This window comes from Typopeltis vanoorti, chromosome 7, assembly GCF_054136105.1.
Source record: "Typopeltis vanoorti isolate ZY-2024b chromosome 7, IOZ_Tvanoo_1.0, whole genome shotgun sequence".
NCBI lineage: Eukaryota > Metazoa > Arthropoda > Arachnida > Uropygi > Thelyphonidae > Typopeltis > Typopeltis vanoorti.
The window spans coordinates 50,482,406-50,504,747 of NC_143555.1; the positions used below are offsets into that span (position 1 = coordinate 50,482,406).

General features: G+C 37.9%; 1 protein-coding gene across 1 annotated transcript in view; it reads left to right on the forward strand.

Moving 5' to 3' along the window:
* LOC150104667 (toll-like receptor 6) overlaps window positions 1-22,342 on the forward strand; it is a 274,762-nt gene that overhangs the window by 40,140 nt on the left and 212,280 nt on the right. Inside the window, exon 2 of the mRNA XM_090395254.1 lies at window positions 20,168-20,245. The gene's annotated coding sequence lies outside the window, so the exon portion shown is untranslated. The remainder of the gene's footprint in view (window positions 1-20,167; window positions 20,246-22,342) is intronic.

The following is a 22,342-nucleotide window of genomic DNA, read 5'->3' on the forward strand; positions in this document are numbered from 1 at the left end:
TATGGCTCCCACTAACGAGACCACAAAGTTTGAAAGGTAGTGACTCTTCCCATTATACAGTGCCCTTTACACGTCTGAAAGGGTGTGTGTGTGTGTGTGCTTAGCATTATGGGATACATACTAAGGCAAGTCGATAGGAAATCATCAGCTCCTATATACGAGTCGTCCTGAAAATACTCCAGGCGCAAAACATTGTTTCGCTTCCTTGGGATAAGGATCAAAACCAAGTACATAATTTCTTGGTATCTTTAACACATATATAAGAAGAAGAAATCTAGAAAAGAAATAAAAATTACAGTATATTAAAAAGCTTTAGCCAAAGAGGTTTGCAACTTTTCATGGTTTGGAATCGCATAAAAATTCCAATTGCGCTCCTAAAAACAATTCCGAGTGTTTTCGGGCTCCAAGAACTGTTAAACCCTAACCACGTTCGGATGCACCTTCCCATTATTGATATGAACAGAAGGGAGTGGTTTTAGCTTTCTCTCCCCCTTTTTTAGTCTTAAATTCATATAAAATGTAGCAATCTTTTAATTTCTTTGCTTAGCTGATTATTTGGCATCAATAAAAAAAAATAGATATTTGAGATACTGTGGACTTACTTCGTGACCTCATAAGTAATATGCTTTTCCCTTCCGTTCACAGTAATAATATATTTCCTCCTATAGGCGGAAGTTTTCTGTAGAAAACACAAAAAAGCTCTCATGCTTAGAGACCGCTTCTACCTCATTTGTGGCTGCAATTCGATATCAACACTTGTTATACAAGTCCCATCGCACTTGTACGGATAAACAGGAATTTCTTCTTCTTGCATTGCAAGAAACGTTCAGTAACCTTTCAATAATTTAGAAGTCAAACGTTACAAGATGGGGGGAGGGGGAGGCTGTTTATATACTTCCGTATAACAGCTTTGCATCTTTTATATTTCACCCGTAAGCCAAAAGTTATCGTATTCAGCTTTCGTTTTTAACATGACCATCATACATCCGTTCGCTTATCTCTTGGGGAGTATTGGATTTATTTTTATAGTTATCAATAGCAAGCTTTCACGATAAATCGTGTTATATTCAAACAGAACTACTCCCTCGATTTTCATATTTATTCGCTTTAGCACTCCGAAAGCAAAAAATATCTCATCTCGTCAACTTATTTATAAAGGTAAGCGGCGAGGAATATTTATATTCCTCTAAAAGTTTTATATCAACATTTCTGTTTTCATGATCCATACAAAAAAAAACCGTTGCATTTTCCCATAGAATTATATTTCTTTTATTAAGTTGAACGTTTTGTGAGTTTGTGACTGAGCATGAGCAAACATGTTCTCTCACGTCATCAAAAAGTAGGCAACAATGCTTAGTTTGGTAAGGACTACGCAGTCGCTATTTTTGCCCAAATGAACAAGGGATGGTATTATTCGATTATAACTAACATGGGAAGTCTTCATAGATAGATAGAAAAATGATGCTTCTTTTTTATCCATGGAACACGACTTTTTTGTATAGAAATATGACACCGAGTCTTATATGTAACCGTCGTACCCTGTTTTTCTTTACGTTCTTGGAAAATTTGTAAAGTAACAGTCTTCGAGATGTATTGTGTTGGGGAGGAAGAATGTGAAACGAAGACATCTTGAAGTTGTCTTCGTTTCCTATTACCGAAAACAGTTGCACCCTCCTTCGGTTTTCTTTAAAACATAGTATGGATGCAGGATATCTTTAGAGGAGAATAAAGTTTGGAAAGAGAAACTTCAGAAGAAAGTACAAAAAAAAAGGGGGGGGAGAGGGGAACCGCACATCTTTGTGATGTTTCATAAGTTGCTTTATCTCTTGCTGATGGTGCCTATGCAACCGACCTTTATTTTAGCACTTTCCATATCGTTTTAGGAAAGCCAAGGCATTCTGATATTCACCGAGTGTGTGTTCCAGGAGTGCGCCGTACTGCTTGAATCACGGAAAACTGTTTACTGCCTACAGGGACTCCTGCGATAACTGAACTCGGGCTACGATAAGTTTAGTCAGGAGTCATCACCGAAGTTCCTATTACGTGGATATCTTCCACTCATCTAGAATCTTATTCATCAGTATAAACTGTTTTGCTTTTAATTACAACTCCAGAAGTTAGGGTACGATTCTGTTGCAGTAACTCGTATAATTCACTGAGCATCCTTCCTATGACGTCATTCGATGACGTTGTAAAAAGATGAAAAAGCAAGATGAAAGCATTTCATTGAATATTACAAATATAGTGTTAAAGTAAATTATAGTAAATTTTATATTTATTTAATAAAAAATTCTTTTGAAAAAAAAAAAAAAAAACAGATCGCCTGGCAACTTTTGCAGATACACCTTTTCTTTATTAATATAGCTTTTCTAGTATACTATGTTAAAAGGTGTGGAAACTGTTTCATTGTGTAGTGTATGAGAATTAAACATGGTTTTTGGAATTGGGTATTTCATATCCGATACAAATGGGAGGGGGGAGCGCAAGATGTATTGAATGTTATGATTTTAATTGTTGAATTCTTTTATTCAGTATCACAAAACGATTTCAGAAGTGCATTTTTTTTTAAAAAAAATATTGCTTTGATTTTAACACTTCCAGGCTTCTTAGGCAATATCGGCAGTGTGTGTTCTAGCAGCCCAGTCTATTGTCTTTTCATGGTAATCTGCGCTGTTAAGCAGCTATCTGTTCATTTTCTAGGTAGAATTCCCTGTTTAGATAGCCCAGTAGCAATAAGTCTACTACTTGCACTATATTGGCTGTAAAATTGTAATAATACCGAATTGCCGAGGCGAAGAGAGAGAAAGAATGAAATTCTATAACATGTAATTTATAACAGTGTTGCAGACTTTAATGTTAGTTTATCGCAGCATTGAAAGTTCATCTTAAAAATAACACTCCTAAAGTTCGCTAATCACCCACTCCTTAACAAATATCGGATAGAAAGTTATGGCTACTATCATTTAGACGGTGGGAACACGTGGAATGTGCCCATCATTTGAAAAGATGCGGCATTTGCTTACGCTAGTAATGTCTCGTACTTTGATATACGGAAGATTATTTAGGAACTGAAAATTGGATTGCGAATCCTGTTAACAAATTTTATGCGTAATGAGGCAAGGAAAATATAAATTGCCAGAACCTATAGACGGCACTGAAAAGAAATAATTTGTTTACTCTTTGCAATATTAATGATATTAAGCCAGATGTTCTAACCATGCCGTATTGATTGGAGATAAACCGTTAGTGTGGTTTCTCGAAGCACTGGGAAGTTCGTACGGTGGCAATCGTGATAGTTATTACATTGAAATGAACGTAACCGTGCAACTGAGTTCGCGAAGTATTTAAAAACAGTTGGTCATTTTGAACTAATGATATTGCCATTAACGTCTTACATATTGCGACTAGTTACAAATGCGTTTTTTCTTTCAAAAAAAAAAATTAGTTGTAAATAGGAAGAAACATCATTCGCAGCTGTTTTTAAAAAGTTCTTGACTGTTTTGATAAAGCATTCAACTAATACATTATATGAGAAGCAGATGAGGCATCAGATTGATGATCCTGTTTTTTTTTTTTTTTTTTTTTGTAACATATGAGCCTTGAAGCTATCGTTTTCATCTCTCCATACTTAAAAAGATTTGGGCAATCTAGTTAAATCTAAGCAGGCGATTCTTGACACTATCGTAAGCATTCTGTTCGTTGATCCTTTCTCACTTCTTTTTTGCGAATAGATAAAAGTAAGCTAATCCAAGGCGAATATATGTAAAGGTGCATTCCAGAAACCTCGCTACGCGTTTTAGGCTTCTTTTTTTTTCCCCATTCTCTCACGGAAAAATTGATTGACGTCACCAGTTTGTATACAGTTATGGGCCACGTAACACGAGACTAGCAGGATCGTTCATCAAGATTAAGCCTGCCAGAAGGGGAAACTTCGACGGCAAGACGTTTATTGTGCTTGGTAGAGGCAAGTTAGAGGAGAGTGATTTCGATCTTAATATTACGCAGATGGGAAAGACAGACGCTTCTTTAACGGACAAGAGAATAATACCTAGAAGAATCGTGGTAAAAGGATTACTAACTGAGACGGTGTCTCAGATAGAAATAAGCCTGTTTCGGGTCTTGCTTACATAACTGATTTTTATGTGATTTGTATGTCACTTTTGTACGGTAATCTTACCCCGATGTAGAGAAGGGATTTGCCAAGCCTAATGATTCATCCGTCATTCTAAAAGATTTAATTCTTCCTACAAGATCAAGATGACCCTAAAAAAGCTGTTGCTTTTTTTTTTTCTCAAAACGGCATTTTTTTTACAAGTCAAATTTCTTATTAGCGACTATTTATTTACATAATGCAAAACAGAAAACCCAAACCATCATAAGTTGTTGAATTTTATTGCTTTGTGAAAAAAAAAAAAATCCACATTTTAGGTTTTATGCAACTTGATGCACTATCAGTGGCATTATCGGTGACTTTACACAAAAAGTGCAGTTTTTACTGTTGTGCAAAAATCACTGTTAGCGCATCATGTGTGTTAAGCTTAGCAGTAATGGTAAGATTCTTCTCAAATGTTTTAGTGGGGGTTTCCTTTAACTCGCTCTGATTTTCCTTTTCTCTGAATATAAATTAAAATATATAATGTAAAAATATAATACGTAAGAGGGTAAAATATTTCAAATATTTACCTGGAAGATTGTAAGATCTTCAGGATTTGCCAGTAGACCTTCCAAAGTCTACAGGATCATCTATAATTATTCAAGACACCGGAATATTCTTCAACAATAAACGGTGAACAAAAATGGAAAACACAAAGGACTTTAAGGACGCCATTGAAAATCTAAACAGATCTGGCGCTTGACCTTAATTTCTGTTAAAGAAATTTGAGGCAGAATGGCCCGGCTTCTTGAATATCTACACTCAGATTAACGACACTGAAGGGGACTGCACACCTGTTCCACCACCAAAGACTTCCCGATAATATGATTGTTCTCAGGCGGAACAATCAAACAAAAGGCGAAGAACATCTGTAGATCATATGGAACAGGATGTAACAACACATGATACTCAAGACAGAAAAGAAAACGTCCCTCCACTTATCCTCCGAGACAAAGAAAAGTGGACCTCAGTCTCAAGGTCCATAGGAGAACAAAACAACTTCTCCTGGGCCAGAAATACAGACGAGGGAGTAAAGATTCAGCCCGCAACTGTATGGATTACTGCAAGATGACTAAAATGCTGAACTGCTCCATGTTGCCTTTTCACACCTTCGCACTGGCTAGCGAAAAGAACCTCAAACTGGTACTTAGAGGGGTTATGGAAGGAATCACGACTGATTAGGTCACTACCGACCTAATCAACCAAGGTCTTACTCCAGTCAAAGTGAGTAGGATGTTAGGATCAGACAGAAAACCGATTCTACTCATATTGGTGGAACTAGCAAATGTATGCTGGCTCAAAATTACGACTGGGCCGCTAAGAAAAAAGGCATCGACAGAACAACGCAACCGTTGCCAGAAGTTTGAGCAAGCCGAAAAACTCTGCAAAGTTGCCTTCAGAGGTTTAAAATGTGGCGAAGGACACCAGATCACCATCTGCACGAAGCCGAAAACCACCCCGGCACGTTGTGCCAACTGCGGAGGACCTCACCCCGCCAATTATAAAGGATGCATTTTCCACCAAAAAAAATCGTGGGTCAGCAAGAACTAACCTTACCCCTCCCCGCCGCGACTTCATAACGAGTCAAGCAAGTCACCTTTCAGCTGAAACCACTCCAACAACATAGGAAGAAATGCGATCCACATTCATGACCAAAACATATGCTGAGGCTGCACGAATTAAGACTCCTACATCTCATGAGCAAGCAGGCTCTAACCTAACCTCTGTTCTAATTGCATCATTTTCCGTCATGCTGCAGAAATTAGCAAAACAAGCCACTCATCATCTTCAAGAAAAAGATTCCTACAAGGAACCCGATCTATATTGACAGCTCTCTGTCATGAATAAAAAATTCAAACCCAATTCACTTAAATAGTAGCATGGAATGCTAATGGATTAGCAAACAAAATCTTGGAACTCCGAGAATTTGCGTTCTGACATCATTTTAATTAACCAAACGCACCTAAGGCCAGCAAATAATCTAAGACTCCGAGGGTTTTCCTTGTACAGAAACGATCGACTTGCGCAAGAGGTGGAGGCACTGTCAACTGTATTAAAAGTTACCTGAACCACAATACAATACCCAACTTCCAAACTGCGAACTTGGAGGTAACCGGGCTGGAGGTGCACGCTAGCAATCTCAACATTTATTCAGCTTACAACCCTCCTAGCATCCTACTACTGACATCTGATTTGGACTCCATCATCGGGTCAAAAGACTTCATAATCTTATCAGGAGACCTCGACTCCAAACACACAGCTTGGTTCAGCTCTTCAAACAACACTAACGTCACACTTTATACAACTATGCAATGCTCAACTCTGCCATCGTGGCTGGACCTACCGAGCCCACTCATCACAGCCCAACAGGAAATTCAGATGTACTGGACATTGTTATTCTCAAAAACATGTCATACCAATATCAACTAGAAACAATAGAACTTTCATCAGACCACAACCCCATCCAGCTTAAGCAAATCTCACCCCAGCACTCATTTATAGCTTGGGACAAACTCATCAAAATTGTCTCAGAATACATCCGTCCACCGTCCATCATTCACAATAAAGAGGAGATAGACATAGCTGTAAACAAACTAACAAGTCAAATTCACAAAGCAATAGCTTCAGTTACCAAACTACCATCAACCACTCGACCAATGGGATCCCAGAAGAAACCATGGACCTAATCATAACAAAAAACAAAGCTAGAAAGATATATCACAATAAAAGAGCCCCACAGGACAAAATAGTGTTAAATAATCTCAATACAAAAGTCAGAGAAGCTCTTCAAAACCATCGTAATTACGAATGGAAACCAATTTAGCCACAATCAACTCAGAAGAACATTCCCTCTGGAAATTCCTAAAAATCCTTCGCACCGAAAGACAACCTCTATCTCCCATATAGAACATGCAAGGACAAACCCACACAAATAGGGAAAAGGCAGAAGCCCTTATAGATAATTTTGAAGAGGCAGTGCAGCCCGTCGCACCAAAACTTATACATTAACTTCATCTATAAAATTCATCGACAGGTCAGAAATGTTCTAAACTATCATATGGATAACTCAGAACCCATCTCTCCCACCACCCCCAGCAGAAATAACAAACATCATAACCCATTTGAACAAAAAAAAGGCTCCAAGCCCAGGCGGGACCACAAACAGGGTAATAAAAATGCTACCAAGAAAAACTATAATACACATTGTTAAAATAACAAATGCAATCATCAGATTTCAGCACTTTATGACAACCTGGAAAACAGCAGATATCACACTTATAAAAAAGAAAAAAAAAGCCAAGAAAGAATACCCGACTTCCTGAAAGTTATAGACCCATTAGTGTCATATCAAGCCTTGGAAAAGTCACAGAAAAGGGGTTATCCTTACAAGGCTACAAGCAATTACTGACAAGCTTGGAATAATTCCAGATGAACAATTCGGATTTCGCAACAAATATATCGGTTGGTAGAACACATGGTAGGCGGTTTTAATTGGAACCTTTACACAGCCAGTCTTCATTGATATTGCAAAAGCCTTTGCAAGGTCTGGCATCAGGGCCTTCTCTACAAATTAATAGACTTCAAGATCAAGAATTTTAATTCAAGAATAAAATTAGTTAAACGAATCAAATCATGTCTAAATGACAGATATATGCAAATTAAACTAAATCGTACTGGGTCACCCAGAAGCAAGATCCACGCTGGTGTGCCACAGGGCTCTCTTCTGTTCTTGATCTACGTAGCCGATATATCCCCCCCCCCAAACCCGAGAGCGATTATCTCCGCACTATATGCGGATGATACTATCTAGATCTCTCAGTCCTCAACTGGCAATAAGATTTCTAGGCATTATCAATACACTAGAAATTTTACTTGGCTGACGGACTGGAGGACCCAAGTAAACCATCTAAAAAGCTCAGCCGTACTCTTCTCCAGAAGAAATGTCCCCAGCAAGGACGACATTCAGCTCAACGGAGTCAAGATCCCATGGGAGACAGAAGTAAAATATCTTGGAGTGAAACTAGATAAACTCTTATTTAACAGTCACATCAAACTAATGGGATCAAAGATATCCAGAGTAATTGCACAATTCTACCCCTTGATCAGCCGCAAAAGCAGATTAGAAATACAAAACAAGCTAACTCGGTACAAAATGGTAATTCACCCAGTTCTCATCTACGCTTCTCCAGCATGGAGTCACACCTCTGAAACTGCAAAGAATCCAAAAGAAGTGCCTAAGGATGATTCTAGACGCTCCTTGGTTTATTAGAAACTCTCAGATCCATCGAGAAGTAAACATTCCTTATATTTCTTCTCTTCTTCGTGATTTATCAGAAACATTCTTCGTCAAGGCAAACCTTCATTCAAACCCACTGATCAAACAAGTTGCCAACTACAATGAAGCAAACACGGCAAATATAAAAGACCAAAATCAATCATCTTTGCTTCACCCATCCAGCCGGTAACGTTATAGTTTTCTATCAGTGTTATCTTTTTCTAGTGAAACACACTCTGGTTATTATTACGTGAACATAATTAGCATTTTAGTCAGCTGTCTGATAAGCGAAGGCACATTTCTTCCAAGACATTAATCGTTTCTTTTGCATTTATTTGATTTTGCTTCATACTTGAGCGGGCTTATAACTTAGGTTAGTTCGCTATGTAACAAGTAATGCGTTAATAATTCCGAGGTTCAGAAGCACGGGCATAACGAATATTTTATAACGTGAAGATTCATCGTATGTTGAATCAGAAATTAAAATAAGTCTAAGGTTCTACATCTCAATGACGTGTTTTCGTCATTAAAGTGGAAATTCTTTTGTCTTCCGCAGAGCAGCAAATAATTTTTCTTTTGCCAAGAGGGATGATAAAGCTCCAACTCTTAAAAGATGCAAATAGTAGAAGACAAATATTAGAAGATGAATGCTGCATTATATGTTCGACAGTTAACTTCTAAAATGGATTATTTTTATTTGTAGAATGCTGCATAACAAGAATGCTGCATACTATTCATCATCATTCAGCAGATTCATAACAATTAATGAGGATTTTGCAGTCAATTGTTGTCACTTGTGCATTGTTGTGGATAGCACTAACAAATTAAATTTCCTTTCTATAGTTCGCTGTCTTATTACCTCGAATCTGACTGTCGAAATGTTGCGCTATAAATGCAAGGGCTGAATTTTCAGTAACTTTTATATTTCAGCATTCAACAGGGACTCAGCGTGCAGTGCGATTAGTTAACGTCTGTCGGCTAAAATAATAATAAAAAAAAGTATCTCTTACAAAGAGGATAATAAAGGCAGCACGTTCTACCTACTCGAGCTCTCGAGCTTACCACTGGAACCTTCATTCTTTTCTAAAAACCTTACGTTCCATAGATCTCTTTAATTTATTATGCGTTTGGTACTTTTGACCTGTTTACGGGGCGTTTTACATTGCACTTTAAAGTCTTTCTTCCTTTTTTGTTATTTGCGAATTCGTTTTTTATTCGTCTTCGGGGAATTCCATTGCGATTGGATGACGGAGACAAATCAAATTTCACCAAAAAATTATATTCCGAATTGAAATGTTACATGGTAAGAAAATTATAAAAGAAGAAACGGCGCTTAATTCTAAAGCAGCGGAAAGGAAAGGAGAATAAATAAACTGCTTGATTTACTTATTCGGGGTCTTTTCAGGGTCTCTTCAGCCATCCAAGCGCATCTTTGAATAATTAGGATTGCAAGAATATAAAAGAGAAATAGCGAAGAAGAAAGTTGGCAAATTAACGCAAATGCACCGAGAAAGGAATTTGAATGTGGCACATCAAAAGTGTCGGCACAGCAAAAGACCAATAAATACTTCGTCCAAAGCATGCTCAGAATGTTAAGCAACCCCAAACAGTTGAAAAAGGAACGTCTACAAGTGAGTGAGCGAATTCTTCAGAAGTAACCCGAAGAACAATTAGAACTGCTTAACAATTCGCAGCAGTTTTCGAAGTAATTGCTTCCACACAGAAACTCCGGGGAGTAGGAATAAATATTTTTACATAAATGGAATTATTTTTGTATTTTGTAACGAGCGTGTTGTTCATATCTGTGAAGCAGAATGTTTCGTAAGTTTTTTTTTTTCCAATATTCTTATGCTGTTAAAGGATTAGCATTATATAAAAAAATATCGATTTCTTAATGATCAGTGGCATTCTATTATTTCTCTATTAGATATTCGCTTGCAAGTCTTAAATACGGAATTATTTTATACACCTTTAAAAAGTTAGCATGTCATTAGAATATTATTGCGCCGTAATGTTTTGGTTTATTATTCGACTCGATTAGATCAATCGACCGTGAGATGCGGTCCTTGATTTCATATGAGATGCCCATATATAGGGTAACGGATGGCAATGCTGAACCAATGAAGTTTAACTGAGGTTCGGCTGTTGCTGTTATCCTGGGTTAATGAGTTCGCTCTCTTAGGTTTTGCCCTAAGGGAGCACTTTGAGTCTCCGGGGAAAGTGTTCTCCGGCACGGCCCGCTGAGGGGTACTTGCCGGTGAATTATTTTCCTCGGAATGTGAGCGGTTCTGCTCGGTACTCGAGTTACACTGAGCAGAACCAACGCGGAGATTTGGACGGTCTTTCGCCCACGAATGAGTGGCCTAGAGATCGTCCGATATTTTTGAGATTATCACCTTTACTTACACATACGGTGATTGATTCATTCAATCCAATACCCTTGGAGGGTAATGGATGGCAATGCTGTAGCCAATGAAGTTCTAACTGAGGCTCGGCTATTGCCGTTACCCAGCCATGACTAGAGCTTTAATAGCTCAATAACATCTTATCCATACACTGTCCTCTACAGATAACGGGGAAGATGAAAAGCATTCTTGCTTCGCCCCTTTAAGCCAGTCCTTATAAGAACTACTGTATATTATGTGGGTGTGTGTGTGTGTGTGGAAAGCAGTTTGGTTTGGGTATAATAAAAGTTAAAGATACCCAGCTATTTTAAACCAGGTTTTACTCCATTTCCCAAGTAAGCAAACAGACAAGTAGAGTTTGCGCCTGCAAGTATTGCAAGTTTAGGTGATCCCACACGTAGTGCAAGACCAAGGCAACTCATGGTAAAAGGTGGATAAGCTCTGATCACTATTCTTAATATTTACCCTTAATGCAAAGCACATCTCCTGGAGGAGATGTATGATGCTATGTATTAAAAACCAGGTTTAAAATAGCTTGGTATCTTTAATATTTATTATACCCAAGGTAAAGTACTTTCTACATCTATTCTCTCCTCCTGAGAGTTTTATTTAATAAGGTTAAAACACCTTATGGTAACCTCTTCTGGTAAAATACTTACAAGCTCTGTATTACTAAAATCTTGGTATTTCTAGCCTGGCTCCCACTGATGAGACCTCAATAAAGGTCGAAACCGGTCTGGGTAGTGGCCCCTTGCCTTTAATACATAGCATCATACATCTCCTCCAGGAGAAGTGCTTTGCATTAATGGTAAATATTAAGAATAGTGATCAGAGCTTATCCACCTTTTACCATGAGTTGCCTTGGTCTTGCAGTCAAGTTTGCAGGCGCAAACTTGACTTACTTGTCTGTTTGCTTACTTGGGAAATGGAGTAAAACCAGATTTAAAGTAGCTTGGTATCTTTAACATATATATATATATAATATATGGTTTATTATTTTGAATCCAATCTGCTGTCGTTGTGAGCGGACGTATTCTTTAGACTCTGCCTAGTTGAATTTTATATAAGGTTTTTCGGGAAGATCGCATTGCACTGGAACTAACACAGTTCGAGACCTACTATCTCCCCCCTGTGTATGAAATATGCAGAGGTCTGATGGCCGGCAGGCCCCACCCGCAATGCGGACCAGTGGTGGATGAATAGTATTTTAGGGAGGTAGGTCTCTGCACTGTGTCCAAGTAAGTTCCCGAAACTCCTTTTTCCTTTTTTAGGATAGTCACCTATAATAAACTAACTTTTTGCTGGTAGACGCTTACTCTAATATTTTGAAGTTACGGGACTAGTTAATCTACGGGATTAACTAGTGGACTCAAAGTCTACAGGATTACTCGCAAACTACTCGGGAAACCCGAGCAATCGCCATTTTCTCGGGAGACTTAAACGCAAAACATCCTGCGTGGAACCTTAGAAACACCAATAATAATGGGAAGAGCCTACACAAATTCGCTATGACAAGAAATAGCAGGTCCTGTTGAGCCAACACACTACGGACCACTGGGCAAACCTGACGTGCTGGATATAGCCATCTTCAGGAACACCCCCGCACCAGTTCCAGTTACAGGTTATTAATGATCTTAGCTCCGACCACAATCCAGTTCTGCTTAGCCTTGGCGGGAAAGCAGAAACCATCCCTGGACAATCTTACACAAATCTCAAGACGCTCAACGCAACTCTCTGCAACATCACAGGCCCAGTCCCGACCATCTCCTCACCCAAAGAAGTAGACACAGCGATCAATAAACTGGAAAGCACAATCCAAACTGGCCTTGCAACAGCCTCCACCGTTACCGCCCCAGCTCAAACTAACCTGCTCCCAGAAGAGATTCTAAAGCTTATCCGCAACAAAAACAGGATCAGACGTCGATACCATGCAACACTATCACCCCAGGATACACAAGAGCAGCTAAACAGGGCAATAAACCTAGTCCGATATGCGATCAAAGGCCATATGAATCAACTATGAGAGAGGAAACTAGGCTCCTTAAACACTGAAGACAACTCATTATGGAAAATGACTAAAGCCCTTCGCAGCGATCTCCTTAACATACAACCAATCCATGGAGAAAGAGGCATAGTCTACCGAGACGATGAAAAAGCAGAAGCCTTTGCAGACACCCTCGAGCTGCAATTTCAACCAAACTACACTCATGCGGACTTGCGCTTTATTTAAAAAATTCACAGGCAAGTACGCTATGCACTTCATCATACCACCAGCCGTGACAGCACAAGCTATACTATGCCAAAGGAAATATACCAAATTATCAAGAACCTCAACAACAGAAAAGCAGCAGGTCCTGATCAGATTTCAAACAAAATTATAAAAGCACTCCCTCACAAAACAATATAATGCATCTGGTGGCTATCATCAATGCGATGCTAAGACTCAACTACTTCCCCACTCGCTGGAAGCAGGCAGATATAATCCTAATCCACAAACCGGGGAAAGCACCTCAGTTCCCCCAGAATTACAGACCTATCAGCCTCTTGTCAGGCCTTGGGAAAATCGCTGAAAAAGTAATATTGAAACGCCTACAAAACGAAAAGGGGAATCTAGACCTAATCCCAAAAGAACAATTTGGTTTTCGAACTGATCACTGCACAACTCAACAAATCCACAGACTTATACATAACTATCGGATTTAATTGGAAACAACATAGAGGTGCAATCTTCCTGGATGATGTGGAAGATTGCACCTCTATGATTGCGAAAGCTTCGATAAAGTGTGGCACAAAGGCCTCATCCATAAACTAATAACTGCAAAATACTCACTAAACCTCATCCAAATCATAGACTCTTACCTGAAAGACCGAAAATTTCAAGTGAAACTCCGTGGCCTCAGATCCACTACAAGAAGTATCACAGCAGGTGTCCCGCAAAGCTCCCTATTATCGCCGCTGCTCTTCAACATTTTTATCTCAGAAAGTTCCAAGCACAGCATCAACCACCATGGCTTTCTATGCAGATGACATGGCGATACTGACCAGATCGCTCAGGCCATACCTAGCCACACAACGACTACAAAACGCAGCAACGAATCTTGAAAAATGGTTTCGGAAATGGAGAATTGACGTCAATGCAGACAAAAGCACGGCCATACTATTTACAAGGAAGAAAGCAAACCATCACGGAGCAGTCACGATGTTCAATACTGATATCCCATGGTAAAAAGAAGTAAAATACCTGGGAATCAAACTAGATAACTGCCTCAACTTCAACTCCCACATCTCTCATGCCTGCAACAAAGCAAACTCAGAAATTGCTCAACTCTACCCTCTACTCAACCGTAGAAGCAAAGTAAGTCCAGAAAACAAACTAAGAATATACAAAGCAATCATCAGACCCACACTAACTTACGGTTCACCAGCGTGGAGCCACACCTCCCCTAGCAACATCAAAAGATTTCAAATAATCCAAACCAAATGCCTCCGAATGATCTTCGATGCCCCGTGGTTTGTAAGGAACACTATCCTCCATTAAGACGGAAACCTGCCAGACATACCTACGTTTCTCCTCCAGATAGCAACCAAGTACTTTGCTCAGGCATCACTCCATCCCAACCTACTCATTCATGAGTCATCAGATTACGATTAAAAAGACAGATAGAAACAAAAAGACAGATGGAAATATTTCTACACAGCCCTAATCAGGGCGAGCCAAGTGCTTAAAACTTTCTTTAAACAATTTAAAAAATAACGATTACGGGATAAAATCCAAGGGATTGATGTCCATCCAGCCATAGAAGTTAGAAGTTGGTTTAATATTTTTAGTTACATCGTAACCGAACAATGCAATCTAATTGTCATCTTCTCTGTTATTAATCACACGTAGTTTATGGCGGTTACCTGTAGATATGTCGAGGGACCTGTTAACACTCCATTTTTGCACAGCAACACGTTCACCATGGAGAACGTGTCACTATTGGCTTCAAGAACAAGCAGCAGTGATTATCATTAACATACCTAGTTCAAGAGTAATTAATCTCGAGCGTCGAGAAGACAGAGGGAGTATTTACGGTATTAGAATGAGCACAATATTATTTCTTTCAGTAATAAATTCCAATAACAGAATTTCTCGAGTAGACGACTTGAAAAGGATGCAGTCCTGCCATTATTACTCAGCTTTTCCTGACGCAGTGAGCCGAATAATGATTGCTTATAATTCCTATCCTAATGACAATATTCGTCCTTTATTGTACACTTTAGATTCAAATTATTACGGTGATCCTGACTGTTCAGTCAGGATCACCGTGTACAGTTACACTGTGCACACGTTAATTCTTTCATAGTTGTAATATGAAGAATTAACATTTACCAAGGTAATGTAAAATTAGATAAGATTTAAGTCAGTGTCAACAGCAACCAACTTTTCATCATCACAAACACGCTTTCAATGAGCAGGGATTATTCTTTGTGTTGTTACTTGTTCTAATGCAGCGGTTATTGAATTGTCAATTTTCGTTTTGATTTTATTCAGTATTGTTCTGTTCCGGATAGGTCGCCATCATGAGCAGCTGTCAGTAAATTACGTTGCTCATATTTTTATGTTAATCTTACACACGAAAAAATTGTGTAAAGCTATACTACATTTATCAGATAGGATAAAGAACTAGACATCCCAGGAATTCTTCTTTAAAGAACAAACATGGAATTTTTTACATTCGCAAACATCCATGACCACGGTGGGATTTGAATCCACAGCTTATTGAAGAGCGGAGACGCCACGGATTCCCTCGAATAGTTCAAATGCGAGATAATCCACCTTATCATTGGTGAGAAGGTGGATTATCTTCACCAAGAAAAAAAAAATGTAAATCTTTTTCTATAGAAACGAAGTTAGACGAAAAAAACAGAATCAAAGAGATAATACGGTTTCAATAACTAAAGGTGTATTTGATATTTGATATTTCGCTTCTCTAAATATAAACAGACCTGCATAATCAACCTAGAGTTTGAATTCTAATTACATCGAATGTAATTGAATTCTCGTAGGGCATCATTTTTAGCATATATGGGATCTGATTCAGATTCTGAAATAGAAATTAGCGATTCTAAAGCATCCGATTTGTAAATTATAATTTTTTCCTTACAGATGTCTTCTCAATCAACCTTTTTCTAGGTTGATCAACTTTGAACGCCTCACTAAGACAGTGTGATAATTAGAAAACAAATATTACAATATTTTTTATTAAAATACATTACAATAATAAATAATTATTGGGAGAGCCTGTGTAACAGGTAACCTGTAACAGTGGATATGGCGTTTGCATACCAAGGCGCTTGGCCGCACGAAGGAAGACTTGGTTTCTAGTCTAGTGGGCGACTAGAGGAGATTTTTCTAAGCCTGTTTTCGACCGGTTCCCGAGTTAGTCGATCTCTGGCACGGGCAAGCGGGTTTTTCCTCCCGGAAACTCGGGTTTTTCGTCCTGTAAACTTAAGAAAATCGGCCGTAGAACCCACATTATTTCAGACATTAAATATATTGTGTTAGGGTTAGGGACCACGAGATGGCGGCACATTTGAGCCGTCTCTCTTCACTGAGTACCGCTTAATTAGTGATAGCCTTGGGCCATCTATCTCTGATTGGCACCAGTGGAGATTGAACTGTCCACTCAGTCTCCAAAAGTTAGATAGGACTAAATGGCCTCGCCTACTCCCCGTATACGGGAATAAAAAGGCGTTAGCCCATTTTTTTAAAAATAATTATTGGAGGAAGGAATGTCATCTTCATGAGACTCAAAATTAAACTATTTGCATAAACATAGAATGTTGGTAAGGAAAGAACTGACAATTTGCATTTTAATGAAGGTGTATTGGTTGGATTCATTTCTTGAAGATGGAAAAGGGTGCTGGAAGAATATCATTTTGCTCTGGTGTTATTTGCATAAAAATGCTTGTTAAGCTTTGCGTAATTTGTAATTCTCTGTATATATATTAATGAGCTCTGTATATTCGCCGAATATACAAAGCTCATTAATATGTTTGGAAGACTAGAATTGCAGTCTGTGTTAATTCAAACTATTTAATAGGATCATTATAAATGAGTTGTATCATTCGATAGATAAGAATGGTCATTCTTGAATTAACACGTTTGCCTCCTTAGAATTCAGTGAAGTTAGCGCTGCCTCACTGAATTAACCATGACTGTATGCAAATGGTATTTATGCAAGTCAAATCCGTATTCAAGAATTTTTGTTTGCACACGTTAACGAAGGTTATTCGAGTGTGCTGTTATGTTCTGAGAAGGATCGGGGGTTGTTTCGTTGATTAGCTTTATGGAAATGTCTAAAAATACAAGAGAAACGAAAACGGCATATTTGATTAATTTATGGAAAGAATTTTCTTATTTTTATGTAGTAATCTTTCCGTATATTATTACATAATAGCTCCTCTGTATGAAAATCTTTATCATACATCATTTCCAAAAGAATTGGACCATTTGGAAAATAACAGAATATATTTTATTATTATTTTAATTATGTGTAGGCACTTCTGTTCACGGCATCTAATATTCCACGTATAATCTGGAAAATTTTCATGGCAAATCGGAGTTCTGATTTTACTGATATTTACGCCTATATCATACGGCTTGGTTTTTTTTTTTTTTTTTCATTATCTGGCGTCTACTGATGTGTTTCAGTACTTTTTTGGCAACAAAGCAGTGGCGGCCAGTGAAAATTTTAAGTGAGGGTGCTGCATATACAAAAAAAAAAAAAAAAAAAAAAAAATATTTTTTTTCCTAATTAGTAACGAATTTATTAATAAATAAATTTACATATTAAAAATTGCTTTTATGAAAAATATTTCATCCTCACCACGAACAAACACCAATAATAAAAGTTTCGTATTAATAGAAATGACAAGCGCAAATGAATATTGGCGTTAGATCGTAGTGCATTTGTTTCGTGTAACGATAATTGAAAAAATATAATTCTTTTCATATTTTCGACGCTCGTCATAATTCAGCTTTGTATCTATAATTATTATATAAATAATTATATGTTATTTTAACAAAATCAAATAAGATTAACAAAAAATAGTTCACCACGAACACGCACCAATAATAAACGTTTCAAATCTCACAGAAGTCCCCGCGGTTAGCCTAGTGGCTGTGCGCTTCGCAACCATATGCCTGCGGAAGGAGTGTCCCGGGTTCGATTCCCGTCGGAGACTTGAGGAGCTGAAGGATCTTCCTCAGCCATAGCTAAGTTAGCCGGTCTTGGGCGTGAACAGCAGAGTTTTTTCCCCAGTTTATCCTGGGGTTTTTCATCCCGCGAACAGGCAAACCAAATCCGTGAACATACAGGATACAGCCATAGGACATATAGACGAAGACAGAAGAGGAGATGGGCATCTGTCTTAATTCACCGCCCATTTAGATATTCATGACTTAGCCATGAGTGACCGAACGGTCCATTAAGGACTATGGGAGAGGATAGGATAGATCTCACAGAAATAACGCGCGTAAGCAAAGATACACTTCCGTTTGGGCAGTGTGGCAATGACGTAACGTGCAATGACAAGCGCAAACGAATATCGGCGTTAGATCGCAGTGCATTTGTTTCGTAATCTAAAGCGTTAATCGGACAATTCCAATTATTAACTATTCAATCAGTGTCAAAACATAAGCTGTAACCTTTAACATGTTGTATTGCATTTATAAAATGGTGTAAGCACTGTTATTATTTATAAACACAAACAAAATTTAATTTTTTCATTTTTTTCCTTGGGACATATAGACGAAGACAGAAGAGGAGGATGAGCGCCATCTGTCTTAATTCACCGCCCATTAGACATTCGTGACTTAGCCATGAGTGACCCAATGGTCCATTAAGGACTATGGGAGAGGATAGGTACATAAGCACTGCAGTGTCGCAGTGCTTATGTACGGGCCGTCACTGCAACAAAGTGTACTTGATGTCAAAAGTGTTGAGATTGCCTAATCCATTGATAAAAGGGTATTCGTCAGTTTTTATATCGAAGTGATTAGTGACATAATACGGACCTTAAGCGCCATTGTTACAATGTTCGTTGATGTCTTTGGAGGAGCTTGTGAATGTAGGGCTTGAATCACCTTTGTCAGGACCTGTTAGGGATGCACTACTCTAAAATAGTGGACAAAAGGATACCTCCTTACAAAGGCGATTCAAGCTCCTACTTGAAGAAATTTTCCTTTTTCAATGTTTTAAAATAATTCTGCTTTACTAAAATACACACACACAGGGACGTTTTTTCCTTCCAAGTAAACTACGTTACTTTATTTGGAGAGAAATTTGAATTTTTTTTCCATTTCGAAGTATCCAATCAGTTTTCGACCCGAGTGAGTCTTATTCGTTATTAAACATTTCCAAATATTACTTTATTAATAAATATTACTTTACTCTGCAATGCGGCTAATCAGCTCGAGATGAAAATACAAATCCCTGGTTAACTGTCTACGAATTTTGAAAGGGGGGAGGAGGAGGGATGCTGCACATAACTGCATCACCGTCCTTCGTTTGGTGAGCGAGAAGAAACAAACTATAAGAATGAGATGATTTCTCCTAATAAGACGAAATGTACTTTTCTCATAAGACAACATCAAAAGAATGAAGCAACATAAGATGCTCCATCTCTTCGCTAATCGATAAAATTTTTAATTAAATGAATTAAAGCCACTGATCTTCCTTTCCTCCCTGCATGAATTAAATAAATCTTCTTCTCTCTCTTTCTCTGAGGTCCACTCTCCATTTTATACTCCGACAAATGAAGGAGACGGTTATCAATGAGCAGGGAACGGAACTTCTCGTAGTTGTCCTTTGTTGAAGTCATAGCGAAAGTGACACAAGCTAACTTTCGATGGAAACACGATCTCTGCAATGTAATATGCAGAGGTTGTGCATGTAATCTGAATGTAGGTCAGATGGTGTAAATCACGTGATTATTTGCCCATTCATGTTTTTGTAACAGAATTGAAATTAAAGATTTCCTGTCACTGAAACGGTTTATAAAAAGTAAAGCTTATTTACCCAGAGGAATGGGAACCATAGTCTATTCTATTGCGACTTATTACAGCAAAGCGGGTTCTTTCAGATGCCAATTACCTTTAATTCATGCCGATATTTCTCGCATTTTTCCTCTTATCGTAATGAGAGCTTTCACAGCACTCATTCTGCGTTTATATTTACAATGTTTAATTGCTGTGTTTTAAAATATTCATTTTTTATTTAATTAAAATGAAACTTGTACATTTTCAGTATTTTAAGCCTTTTAAACAATTGTTGTAATTTTAATTAGTTTGGATAACCGAGGCTCTTCTCCATTGGAAGTTTCAATATTTTCGTGTCTCGACCAAGTTGGCAAGAAATATGAATAGTAAGTATCATTCTAATATAATTGGAAATTTACAACTTAATTTATTATTAAAATTTGTAGTAAACAAAACTCGACACCTAAAAACAAGTAGTTTTAGGATGCCGGGATGGTTCTTTTACATCTTTCTCTTCGTGTCCTGCCTATCGCGTACAACCTAGTAAGTCGGCTAGATATTGCGATATAACTGAAAATCTTCGTGTTACTGAGCAGATATTTGCATTTATTAGTGACTAAAGTATTAGCGCCCACTAAGAGCTAAATGGAAGCAAATAGAAACATATTACTATTAACATAGTTGGTTTTATCCAGGAGACTGCGTGTTCGAGAAGGAAGGAACAGGCCGCGTGCAATCGGCGGATGATAATAGTGAAAGCAGTAAGATTTATCTTGGAAACACCTCTTTCCGAGTACATTTCGTAGTAAATATTTGCATAAGTATATAGTTCTTTATCAGGTTATAAGGCTTAATAGTAAAGAGCGGCCTCACAGAATTCTATATTCCGACCAAAGGACTGTGTCTATACTGATGACGCATACATCTGTGTGAGATCGGAAACCGGTCTCATACCGATGCATGGGGGGGGGTCACCCGGAAGCTCGGGTTTTTCGTCCCTCCAGAACAGGCAAACCGGCCTGTGATCACACGCATCTACAGACATAGGGCACACCTGGAGGTATAACGCTAACCACCTTATCCTCGATACTGTAGTGGTTAAATGTAGAAAATCCTCGACACTGCAAGGTAGAAGAGGAGGGAAGGAATAACAAGAAAAGAAATTGTGTGTAAATATCTGTTTTTCTGTTCTATTAATTTTACTCTTATATTTAGAGTATATTATAACTTTACGCAACCAATGCTTTATGTAAATCTGTGAACTAGAATGTGCATTATTTTCTATTAGCTCTTTCATTTGTGCAAAAGCGGCGACCTTTTAGTGTGAAAAATAATTTCCAATTTTATTTCTACGTATCAGGAAAAAAAAACCGTGTTAAAAGTGAATTCTGAGAATACTGCAATTAGCAGTCGTTTAGAATTCTTGCTTTTTTCTTGGATCTTGTTACTAGTTTCATTTCTGTTTAGTTTTACCTCTGTTATCTTGTAGATGGGCTAGACATATTTTCTCTTGTGCGAACACTTTAATTTTCTCCGAGCACCACGGAGAAATACAATTCTCTAAAGATTTCCCACGTTTGAAATTCAACTCTGTGTTTTCCATCGTTTTTTGTATTAAAGTGTTCTTTTTTTTTTTTTTTTATTTGATACAATGTTTCAGTACTTGTAATAGTTCAACCTTGAACTTTTTTCTCCGTAAATGAATGCGTATGATACTCTTTTTTTTTTACCCCGAATCGCAATTTTCCCGTAAGTAATGCATGATCAGTTGCTAAGAGTATATTTTTATGGATTCTGTTATGTTTCAACTATTTCTCATGTTGCTACTTCACAGCTTAAAATAATTTAATCGTCTAATATTTCAAGTTGCTATTTTCAGATCATCTTGTTCTTCAGTGCACAATTTCCTTGTCCAATCCATTTCATTATTAAGAAGGTTTTCTTTGAACAAGTCAATTTTATATCGCGAAGTAGGCTTAAATGGGCTTTCGATGCTCCTGAGTTATCCGAGTATGGTGACGTCACCTTCATGATCCTTCTGGTAATACTGTATACACTTCGAACATTCTTCGCTCACATCATCTGTTCATCTTTACCAGCTGAGATGTAGGAAGGATTAAAGAGCGATTGGATTTGATGAATTTAAAAAAATAAGTCCTTTTTTATATGAGATTAACACGGAGAAGTGTAGTTTGGAAATAATTAGATTATTCCTGCAAAACGGCTTTACTGGCTTAAACTGCAAGAGTTTTCGTAGCTTTCCAACCGGATCTAACAAATTTTTCCATTTTAAATAAAGGCGGCCGTATATATAACATAGAAAGGAACACCTTAAAGTTTCTTATATTCCATCTATTTAGTTTACTTTTCCTTCTTTTTTATTGATTTTTGTCGGCGGATGTTTTAATTTTCTTGCATTCCATTGGTTATATTTTGAAGTTAATTATTTTCGTGCCATTCTTGCTACGGCAACGCTTTTAACG